General features: G+C 56.8%; 10 non-coding genes across 10 annotated transcripts; 4 read left to right on the top strand and 6 right to left on the bottom strand.

The window, feature by feature from the left end:
* Nucleotides 1-353: 353 nt before the first annotated feature.
* On the bottom strand, nt 354-435 carry TRNAS-GCU (transfer RNA serine (anticodon GCU)). Its single transcript has one exon. It is a non-coding gene; the product is annotated as a tRNA-Ser (tRNA).
* Nucleotides 436-1777: 1342 nt separating this feature from the next.
* On the bottom strand, nt 1778-1849 carry TRNAA-UGC (transfer RNA alanine (anticodon UGC)). Its single transcript has one exon. It is a non-coding gene; the product is annotated as a tRNA-Ala (tRNA).
* A 326-nt stretch (nt 1850-2175) lies between these two features.
* On the bottom strand, nt 2176-2247 carry TRNAP-AGG (transfer RNA proline (anticodon AGG)). Its single transcript has one exon. It is a non-coding gene; the product is annotated as a tRNA-Pro (tRNA).
* A 1077-nt stretch (nt 2248-3324) lies between these two features.
* On the top strand, nt 3325-3396 carry TRNAA-UGC (transfer RNA alanine (anticodon UGC)). Its single transcript has one exon. It is a non-coding gene; the product is annotated as a tRNA-Ala (tRNA).
* Nucleotides 3397-4246: 850 nt separating this feature from the next.
* On the bottom strand, nt 4247-4318 carry TRNAA-UGC (transfer RNA alanine (anticodon UGC)). The gene has a single exon. It is a non-coding gene; the product is annotated as a tRNA-Ala (tRNA).
* Nucleotides 4319-5431: 1113 nt separating this feature from the next.
* TRNAP-CGG (transfer RNA proline (anticodon CGG)) lies at nt 5432-5503 on the top strand. Its single transcript has one exon. It is a non-coding gene; the product is annotated as a tRNA-Pro (tRNA).
* Nucleotides 5504-6717: 1214 nt separating this feature from the next.
* TRNAS-CGA (transfer RNA serine (anticodon CGA)) lies at nt 6718-6799 on the bottom strand. Its single transcript has one exon. It is a non-coding gene; the product is annotated as a tRNA-Ser (tRNA).
* Nucleotides 6800-7285: 486 nt separating this feature from the next.
* TRNAP-AGG (transfer RNA proline (anticodon AGG)) lies at nt 7286-7357 on the top strand. Its single transcript has one exon. It is a non-coding gene; the product is annotated as a tRNA-Pro (tRNA).
* A 1213-nt stretch (nt 7358-8570) lies between these two features.
* On the bottom strand, nt 8571-8652 carry TRNAS-GCU (transfer RNA serine (anticodon GCU)). The gene has a single exon. It is a non-coding gene; the product is annotated as a tRNA-Ser (tRNA).
* A 309-nt stretch (nt 8653-8961) lies between these two features.
* On the top strand, nt 8962-9043 carry TRNAS-GCU (transfer RNA serine (anticodon GCU)). The gene has a single exon. It is a non-coding gene; the product is annotated as a tRNA-Ser (tRNA).
* Nucleotides 9044-9200: the final 157 nt, after the last annotated feature.

Genomic DNA, 9200 nt, shown 5'->3' on the forward strand with positions numbered 1-9200 from the left:
CAAGCACTTCTGAGACACACCAGAGACATCCAGGGTGGCATCCCTGAGGATGCATGCCCAGGGATGCCCAGTCCTGACCTTCCCTGCCTACAGTTCAATGCTCCTGGAGAAGAGGCAATGGGATGGCAGGGGAGAGGCTGGCAGGTGGGCTCAGGCACCCTGCTTCCATGGGGTATTGCACAGAAGGGCCACACCAGTCCCTGAGCTACCATGAGCAGGTTCAGCCCGTGGGAGCAGCAATCCAGGAGCAAGTGTAATGTGTATTTAACACAAGAGAGCAAAACAGGGAGGGAGAAGGATATGGGGCAAGCTACAACAAAAGACATTCTTCAAGGGAGGGCTCACAGGAAACCCGACGAGGGTGGGATTCGAACCCACGCGTGCAGAGCACAATGGATTAGCAGTCCATCGCCTTAACCACTCGGCCACCTCGTCCTCGTTGCTACTCAATTTTTTGGTGGTTTTTTTTTTTTGGTTTTTTGTGTTTGTCTTTGTTTTTTGGTGTTTGTTTGTTTGTTTGTTTGTTGTTTGTTTGTTTGTTTTTGGGGTTTTTCTTTAAGCAAAATTTGTTTTAGCAGATTTTTTTTTTTTTGTCTTTTCTTGCCCACAGCAATACTGGAGCTGGTTCTTCAGGGTGTCCTTTGGTGAGCAAGTCTAGGCAGGCAGAGCCCTGGCAGTCCCAGTCACAGCAGGGCAGGGAGACAAGCAAGCATTTGTGATTCATTTGCCCCTCTCCCTGTTCCCTTCTGTGTCCATGGGGTGGCAGAGGGTAACGTGGCATTTATGGTTGCCACAAAAACGCGTGCACCAGGCATCTCCATCATGCACCCACACCCAGCCTGTGTCCAGAGGGTTTTCCTACGTGATTCCACACCGGTTGTGCAAAGTAATAGGGAAGATGGGAGGGGTCCAGACACCATCTATTGTATCTCTTATTTCCCAAATTTCCAGGTTTCTGGAAATAGTTTAGGACAACTCTCCAATGTGAAGGGAGGGAAAGCAGAAGGAAACATTTCATCCTCAGAGTAGAGTCACGGGGGATAGAGAACTGGGGACTGACGGTGCCTCAGAGCAGGACAAGGATGCCCAGCAGTGCCCCCAGTTTGGGACAGGGAGGAAAATACTCCCCCAGGTTGAGGCACCACTGGGAGTTGAACACAGGATTTCCTGTTTACTAGACAGGCACTTTGACCAGCTGAGCCATGGCACACACTGGCCCTGCTGACACTGGGTGCTCCTTAAAACACCTAACCTTCTGCCCACCTCTCTGCCCACTTGTTTGGGGCTCCCCAGCTGCAAACATGATCTATTTTTGTTGCTGAGAACGCTACTGATGCTGACCCAAGGCCCCAGCACAAGGAACCCAACACATCTTGTAAGCACCACCAACTGGTTTGGCGGTCCCCAGATCCTACAGGGACATGCTGCCCCCTCCCCTTGCCCTGGCAGAGCTGTTCCAGCTGCCACCCTACACTGCCTTGAGGTGACAACTTTAGTCTCATCTCCATCTCTGGCTGCTCCCTCCTATCACCAATCATCAAACAAAGACAATAGTCACCCCAAGAGACACCGTGAGCGCCGTGAGGAAGAGATTCTGGGTGCATCGACACCCTATAGCATCAGGGTAAGGAGGGAAATGTCCACCAACATTTCCTTGCTCCTGCCTTTGGGCGCCAAGGGGCAATCCCAGGTCAGACGTGCCCACAGGCAGCCCCAGGGATTTCTTGTGGGGCATCTGGGGAGTCTCTGGGAGGGGTCTTGGAGAGGCAAAAGGACATGGAGATGCTGGGAGTTGATCCCAGGGCCTCTTGCATGCAAAGCAAGCGCTCTCCCGCTGAGCTACACCCCCTGACACAAGGTGTGTCCTGGTGTTCTTCTCCGTCTGAGAAAATGCCTGCGTCTGCTGCCTTCCCCTGCTGCCCAAGCTGGGAAAAGGGGTTCAGGGCTTTGCAGGCACTGCGGGTCCCTCGGGTGCCATTGGGGTGGAGGAGGTTGGAGCAGGGGGCATGAGTGGGGCAGAGCAGGGAGGTGATGCTCCAGGCCCGCGGTGGTGCAAGGAGCAGAGTGCAGGTGGCACGGCTGCAGGGCCGGCCGGGGCGGAGGCGGCGAGTGCGAGTGGGAAGGGGAAGGCATGTTTGCAGTGCGTGGAGCTGTGGGCATGGTGTGGGAAAAGAAGGGCTCGTCCGGGATTTGAACCCGGGACCTCTCGCACCCTAAGCGAGAATCATACCCCTAGACCAACGAGCCGCGGTGCCGGTCCGCCCGCCTTGCCCGGCCTGGGGCCGCTCCCCACGCACGGCCGCGCCCGCGGCCCCGCCGGAATAAGGACCAGCACAGGGCATGGACCACTCACTCCAGGGTCAGGGTAAATGCTCCCGGCGATGAGTTTATCTCTTTTTACTGACAGGCTAGCTGGGACCCATGCAAGCCCACAGCAGTGGGGCCAAGGTGCCCAACAATGCAGGTTTGCAGTGTGTTTCCACCTTAAGGTAGGATGAGACATGGGTCTCACTCCCAGAGGAATTGTGGCTTTGGTCAGAGCCTGTCCCATTTTTCTCTGGAGGTGCAGAGCCCTCTGGGGTCTTCCCATTGTTCCCCTCCAGTCACTGCAGCTTGGGGCTGGGCAGGATGAGTGGGGCAGCTCGAGGGCATGGGGTGTGGCACACTTTGGGCACCACTGCTGTCCCCCCGCTCCTGGGGCTGCCATGCCCTCAGGCAGTACCAGTGGTTTTTGGGGGGGTCTTTGGGGGTTCTGCCAGCATCACAAACAACAGGGAGGGGTCTGGAGAGGCAAAATAACATGGAGATGCTGGGGGTTGATCCCAAGGCCTCTTGCATGCAAAGCAAGTGCTCTCCCCCTGAGGTCCATGCCCCTGTGCAAGGGCAGGGCGGTGCCCAAGAGTCCCCGCTGTCTTCATGGTCCACCTGCCCCTGTGGCCACTGGATCCAGGGAAGTTATGCACCATGGACACCTCCGAATGCTAGTCCCACCTCCTGGGCACCATGATTTCATTGTTGCAGGCTGTGCCAAGCGACAAAAGGCAACATCAGCCACCCTCCTCAACTCCAGAACTGGGGGACACAGATCTGGGGCATGATTCTCACTTAAGGTGTGAGAGGTCCTGGGTTCAGCTCCTCGATCAGCCCACCTTTTGGGCACCTAACTTCTTTGGCTGGCACATGGGACTGCAGCATAACCAGGGTTCTGGCACAGAGGGCTGGGTGCCCCTTCCTGGCTGGGTGGGCAAGATGGACCCCCCAAAGCTGGCAGTGTGTGCCCCAGGGATGAGGGGACTCAGGCAGGCTATCTCCCCACCTTGCACAGGGGATGTAGCTCAGCGGGAGAGCGCTTGCTTTGCATGCAAGAAGCCCTGGGATCAGCCCCCAGCATCTCCACGTCTTTTCCCCTAGGAGAGCTGCTGTATCTCTGGGCATCCTTGGAGGATGCTTTCCCGTGCTGCCTGTCTCATGGCCAAAGCACCTGAATTTTTTCCAGCCATCAGTGAATATTCCTGTGTGTTCCCTTTTCCCATCCCTCCAGGTGTGGATACTGGGGCTGAGCAGAGCCCCACACCAGGCTGGGGGATGGCATTACCTGAGGCAAAGTGGGATGGGCCCGTTTGTCACCACCTGAATGGCAGGCAGTGATGGCTGAGGGGTGAAGGTGTTGGAGTTGAAATCCAGTAGGGATTCCCTACACAGGTTCAAATTCTGCTCCAGGTGACAGGTTTTACCCATGGCTAGGTGGGGTGTGGTGCCAGGGTGTCTGACCCCCTCTCTCAGGATTTTTCTCCCTGGAGAGCAGTGGACCAGGAAGGGGCAGTGCTCTTGCATTGGGTGGGCTTGTGGACTCTAGGCTCAGCTCCTCCTGCATGACCCCTCCTTTTGGGCACCTGTGGCCAGGCATGGCCTCTACAGTGTCAGGAGACACTGCCCAGCACACAGGGCAAAGGCAGCCTCCCTTGCTGGGTGGCCCCTGGGGTGGGATGGCCCCAGCACTGCCAGGAGCACAGTGTTGCCCAGTGCCCATGGGCACAAGCACAGCTCAGCCACGGCCAGGTCTGGTTCCCTCCTGGGTTGGGAAACAGCTGTCAGAGCAGTGGAGGCCATGCTACCACTGCAGCTTCAGGGGGAAGCTCTGCCATGGTGCATTCCTCACCTTTGGGGAGCCCTTCCAGAGGTAGATGCAAGTTTATTATCACTGGCCCATGGAGGAGGTGGGTTTGAGGAGGGAAAAAAACACCCCTGGAGATGCTGGGGATTGAACCCAGGGCCTCTTACATGCAAAGCAAGCGCTCTCCCACTGAGCTACATCCCCTGCCTGGATCCTCTCCTTTCTGGGGGAGTTCTGCTGACCACCGTGTCTCTCGTGGCCCCATTTTAAAACCAGGTAGATGCAGCCCATAGCCATGCTGTGCTGGGCAGAGTGGGAGCTTCAGACAAAGTTTAGAAACTCCCACTGAACCATGAGATGCAGAGAGGAACCCCTGGCTTTCTAAACTTTTCAGAGAGGAGTCTGGGTGTTGCTGGATCCAACCTTAGCCCCAGATTTTGCAGTTTATCTCTAAAATATTGTATAGGTGTAGTAGAAACTCTATACAGCTTTATCCTGCAGGATTAAAAATAAATACTTACACAAATACATAGGATTTATTATGATTAGACAAAAAAAAATCTCAATCAGAATTACTTAGTACACAATATAGGTACTTTAACAACTATTACAATATAGTGCGCTGTGAAGGAATATTGAAACAATTTTATTAAAGCAACTATATTAAAGCTGCCAAAACCAATTATTAACAGAATAACCAATGACTGGGGGCAAATCTCTCGGGCTCAGCCTTAAGGAGTGACCTTGAGGAGTGTCTCCACCCCAGGGGGGATCTCCACACATACACTTCAAGAAAGGATCTGTCAGAAAACCCTGCTATTCAAATTTGGGACTTTTATACTGTAAAAGAATGGACTGTGAGACAGGTATATACAGGCCAGCTGTGCCAGCTCAACAGCTTTAGTAAAGTTCTCAGCATTATTAGTTGTGTGTTCTTTTATCCAGATATTTTACCAGATCTACTATATCTTGATCTCACTATCAGGATGCTTAAATTGGAGGTTGATGAGTTAGGCTGGTTTCAGCTTTATTCAACACCAAAAGCAGTGTGACTGCTTTTTCTTCATTTAACACTGATTGTTTGGGAAATAGAGCATTGTTTGACATGTTTCTGCCATTCCGGTTTCTGGCATTCCAGAGCAACCTGTGACATATGCCCAGGTGACATCCCCACAGCCAGGGAAGAGCAGGGGTGACCTCTCTATGGTGACCATGTATCAGAGACAAAAAGAACCGCCACAAATCCCATGTAACCCCAGGCAGGGCTGTAACTATTCGAACTAAGAAAAAGGATTTTCTCCCAGCCCCAGGCCACCCGGCTCGTTGGTCTAGGGGTATGATTCTCGCTTCGGGTGCGAGAGGTCCCGGGTTCAACTCCCGGACGAGCCCTTCTTTTGGCACCCCCGTGCCTTGGGATGTGGTGGAGCCAGTGCGGGCAGCGGTGCCTGCGGAGCAGCGATGGGCACAGTGCTCTGGCCCTTAAACCAGGAGGAGCGTCTTGGAAGCAGCAGTGGGAAGAGTGCAGGGCAGCCTGTGGCAGTCGGGTTTGGAGCCGTGGGGGCAGGGTGGGGTGAGGGCACTCGGCCAAATTCCCTCGCTATGGCACAACGGGGATGTAGCTCAGAAGGAGAGTGCTTGATTTGCAGGCAAAAGGGCGTGGAATCAACACCCAGCATCTCCATGTCCTTTTGCCTCTCTAGACACCTCCCTGATGGATTCAGGGCTGCCAGAGACTCCCCAGATGCCCCACAAGAAATCCCTGGAGCTGCCTGTGGGCACGTCTGACCTGGGATTGCCCCTTGGCACCCCAAGGCAGGCAGCAAGCAAATGCCTGCCGAGATCTCCCTCCTTACCTAGGTACTGAATAGTGTGGAGGCACCCAGAGTCTCTTCCCCACGGCGCTCACAGGGTCTCTTGGGGTGATCACCAGTGCTGGGGGGACCAGCCAGGTGGCAGGGGGATGCTGGGTGTCCAAAACAAAGGGCTCATCCGGGATTTGAACCCTGCCTCTTACACCCCAAGAGAGAATCATACCCCTAGACCAACGAGCCGGGGTGCCCAGGACATCCTGGACACCTCCTCGCTGCCAGGCAAAATGCCACTCCACGCACACGCTGCCACACGGGGCCCTGCCTGCACAGGGACCCGACGCACACGCTGGTTGCAAGGCTGCCAGAGCTCCCGCAGAAAGGCTTGATGTCGTGTCCTAGTATTGCAAGGCTGCATAAAAATCTCGTGGCTCTTTCCCTACCCTACCCGGAGGCTGCAGAATATAGGAGGCCTTTTTATAACTTTCCCCATGGGGCTCAGAAGGAGGAGGGTATTGAGTGCCAAATAGGCAGATTCATCCAGCAGTTGAATCCAGAACCATTTGCTCTTAAAACACAAATCTCACACCCGCACAATCAGGCGGGGTACGCTGCTCCCCCACAAATGCGGGACAGAGTTATGAGGAGTCATACACCAGCATCCTCAGGATGCTCCTGCTCCGCTGTGCAAATCTTGCAGAAGCGCGAGGGAGAAGGGCAGAGGTTAGGGCAGAGCGGCTGTTCATCGAGCGCTATCCCAGGACTTGGGTGTATCAGGGCGTGGGTAAAACCCATCGCTGTGAGCAGGATTCGAACCTGCGCAGGGAAACCCTATTGGATTTCGACTCCAACGCCTTCACCCCTCGGCCATCACAGCGGCAGTGGCGGGGCGGGCACAGCGGCAGCTGTGGCGGGGGCAGCGGGCGGGCTGTGCGGCCGGGGCAGGGTGCGGATGTGTGGATGTGCGGGTGTGCGGGTGTGCGGGTGTGCGGGTGTGCGGATGTGCGGGTGTGCGGGTGTGCGGGTGTGCGGGTGTGCGGGTGTGCGGGTGTGCGAGTGTGCGGGTGTGTGGATGTGCGGGTGTGCGGGTGTGCGGGTGTGCGGGTGTGCGGGTGTGCGGAGGTGCGGGTGTGCGGGTGTGCGGGTGTGCGGATGTGCGGGTGTGCGGATGTGCGGGTGTGCGGGTGTGCGGGTGTGCGGGTGTGCGGATTGGCGGGTGTGCGGGTGTGCGGATGTGCGGGTGTGCGGGTGTGCGGATGTGCGGGTGTGCGGGCGCGGTGCCGCGCTGTCCCGGCGGGGCTGCGGACGCGGCTGTGCGCGGGGAGCGGCCCCAGCCCGGGCAGGGCGGGCGGGCCCGCACCCCGGCTCGTTGGTCTAGGGGTATGATTCTCGCTTAGGGTGCGAGAGGTCCCGGGTTCAAATCCCGGACGAGCCCTTCTTTTTTGGGCATCACCACCCTGCTCTCGCCTGGCCGGTGCAGAGCCCGATGGGACCCGCACCACGATTTTCACCCCACAGGGATACCCGTAGAGCTTTGAGCTTAGATTAGCCCACGGAGCATCGTAGGGGGCTGTTCCCCGTCCCTGGAGTCCCAACCCATTGGTCCTGCAGAGTGACGCTATTTTTGAGCTGGCAGCGGGATGGGGATGGCATAGGAAGGGCTGTGTCTGTGGCCATGGGGCACCCCTGGTAGTGGGGCGGGTGAGGGCCCCGGCTCAGCTGGTCAAAACACCTGTCCAGTAAACAGGAGATCCTGGATTCCACTTCCTGTGGCACCTGGGAGTCTACTTTGCCTCCCTGGCACAAATTCGGGGCACTGCTGGGGCTTCCCCACTGCCCTTGTTTGCCCCTCACAATGATGGTGCTGATTCAGAGCAATGCGAGTGCACGTTTTTACTAAAAGCTTATTTTAGGGTCCCCCACTGGACATAAAAATTCATCAAGAAGTCCCTCCCAGCCAGGACCTGCTCCTGCCCCATGGCACCTGCAAGACCTACAAGCAGCATCCGGATCTGTTTCCCTCGGCATGGCTGCCCAGCTGACAGCCCACCCTCCAGGTTCCTACACTTGGCAGGGCTGGCTGGAGAGATCTGGTAACATCTCAGGTACCTTTCCCAAGGTGCCCAGACCTGTCCAGTGGCCAGGATGAGCCATAGGAGAGGGTTAATCCCCGCTGGGTGGGAAGTAGGAAGCTGTTTGGATCCCTCTCCAGGTAAATCATCCAGAGCCACACCCAGCATCCTGATGCCAGTGGGGCCTCAGGGTGATGTGAGCCCAGGGCACCTTCCTCTGCCCCTCTGGACTCCTACCACATCCAGGATCAGATTTGCACTTTGCCTTTTGCTCGCTTTGCTGCATTTTTTCCCAGTAACAATGAACGGGCATAATTACCAAGTCTCATGGGAAAAACTCTCCTATACCTCCTCCCCTGTACCTGCTCTCACCACAGTATCCATGGTATCCATCCACGGTTGCACACTTCCTTTGTCCCAGTTTACTTCCCTATTGCACGCTACGTTTTGGAAGGTTATCGCCTGACTGCTCAAAAGCCACTTTCAGCAGTAATCGCTCACGTAAGGATTTCTAAGTATTTTGCCCGGTTATTATGCCATATTATGCCCGGTTCCCTCCGCGCGGCAGCAAAACTCCGACGAGGGTGGGATTCGAACCCACGCGTGCAGAGCACAATGGATTAGCAGTCCATCGCCTTAACCACTCGGCCACCTCGTCCCGCCAAGAGGGCTTGTCGCCCCCTGCCGGCCTGAGGCGGCCGCCGCAGCCCCTTCCCGCCCTGCCCGGCGCCCGTCCCGGTCTCGTCACCTGCTCGCCCGCGGGAGGCCGGACGGCAGCCACTCGGTTCAGCGTCCTCTTAGGGAAGTAGGCAGCGCGTCACTCGTAATGCTGACACCGAGCCTCAGAGAGGGCAGCGTTCGGGGTTTTTTGCGGTGTTTTCTTGTTTCCCCGTGGCCACGCGAGGAGGCTCCGCAGCGCGCCCGGCCCGGACGCTGCCGAGGCGGGTCCGCGGACGGCGCGGCGCGGGACGAAGTGGCCGAGTGGTTAAGGCGATGGACTGCTAATCCATTGTGCTCTGCACGCGTGGGTTCGAATCCCACCCTCGTCGAGATTTTGCCGCTACGCCGGCTTCTCCACCCACAGATAAACAATATGGGAGAGGCCGGGAGTGAGACCAGCCCCCCGCACTGGTACCCCCAGACAGGAGCCACCCCTCCCCATGCCCTTCCCCCTTGAGAGCATTCCACACCATGAGCTTTTATAGA

The sequence above is a fragment of the Lonchura striata genome, chromosome 7 (assembly GCF_050655825.1).
Source record: "Lonchura striata isolate lonStrDom1 chromosome 7, ASM5065582v1, whole genome shotgun sequence".
Classification (NCBI taxonomy): domain Eukaryota; kingdom Metazoa; phylum Chordata; class Aves; order Passeriformes; family Estrildidae; genus Lonchura; species Lonchura striata.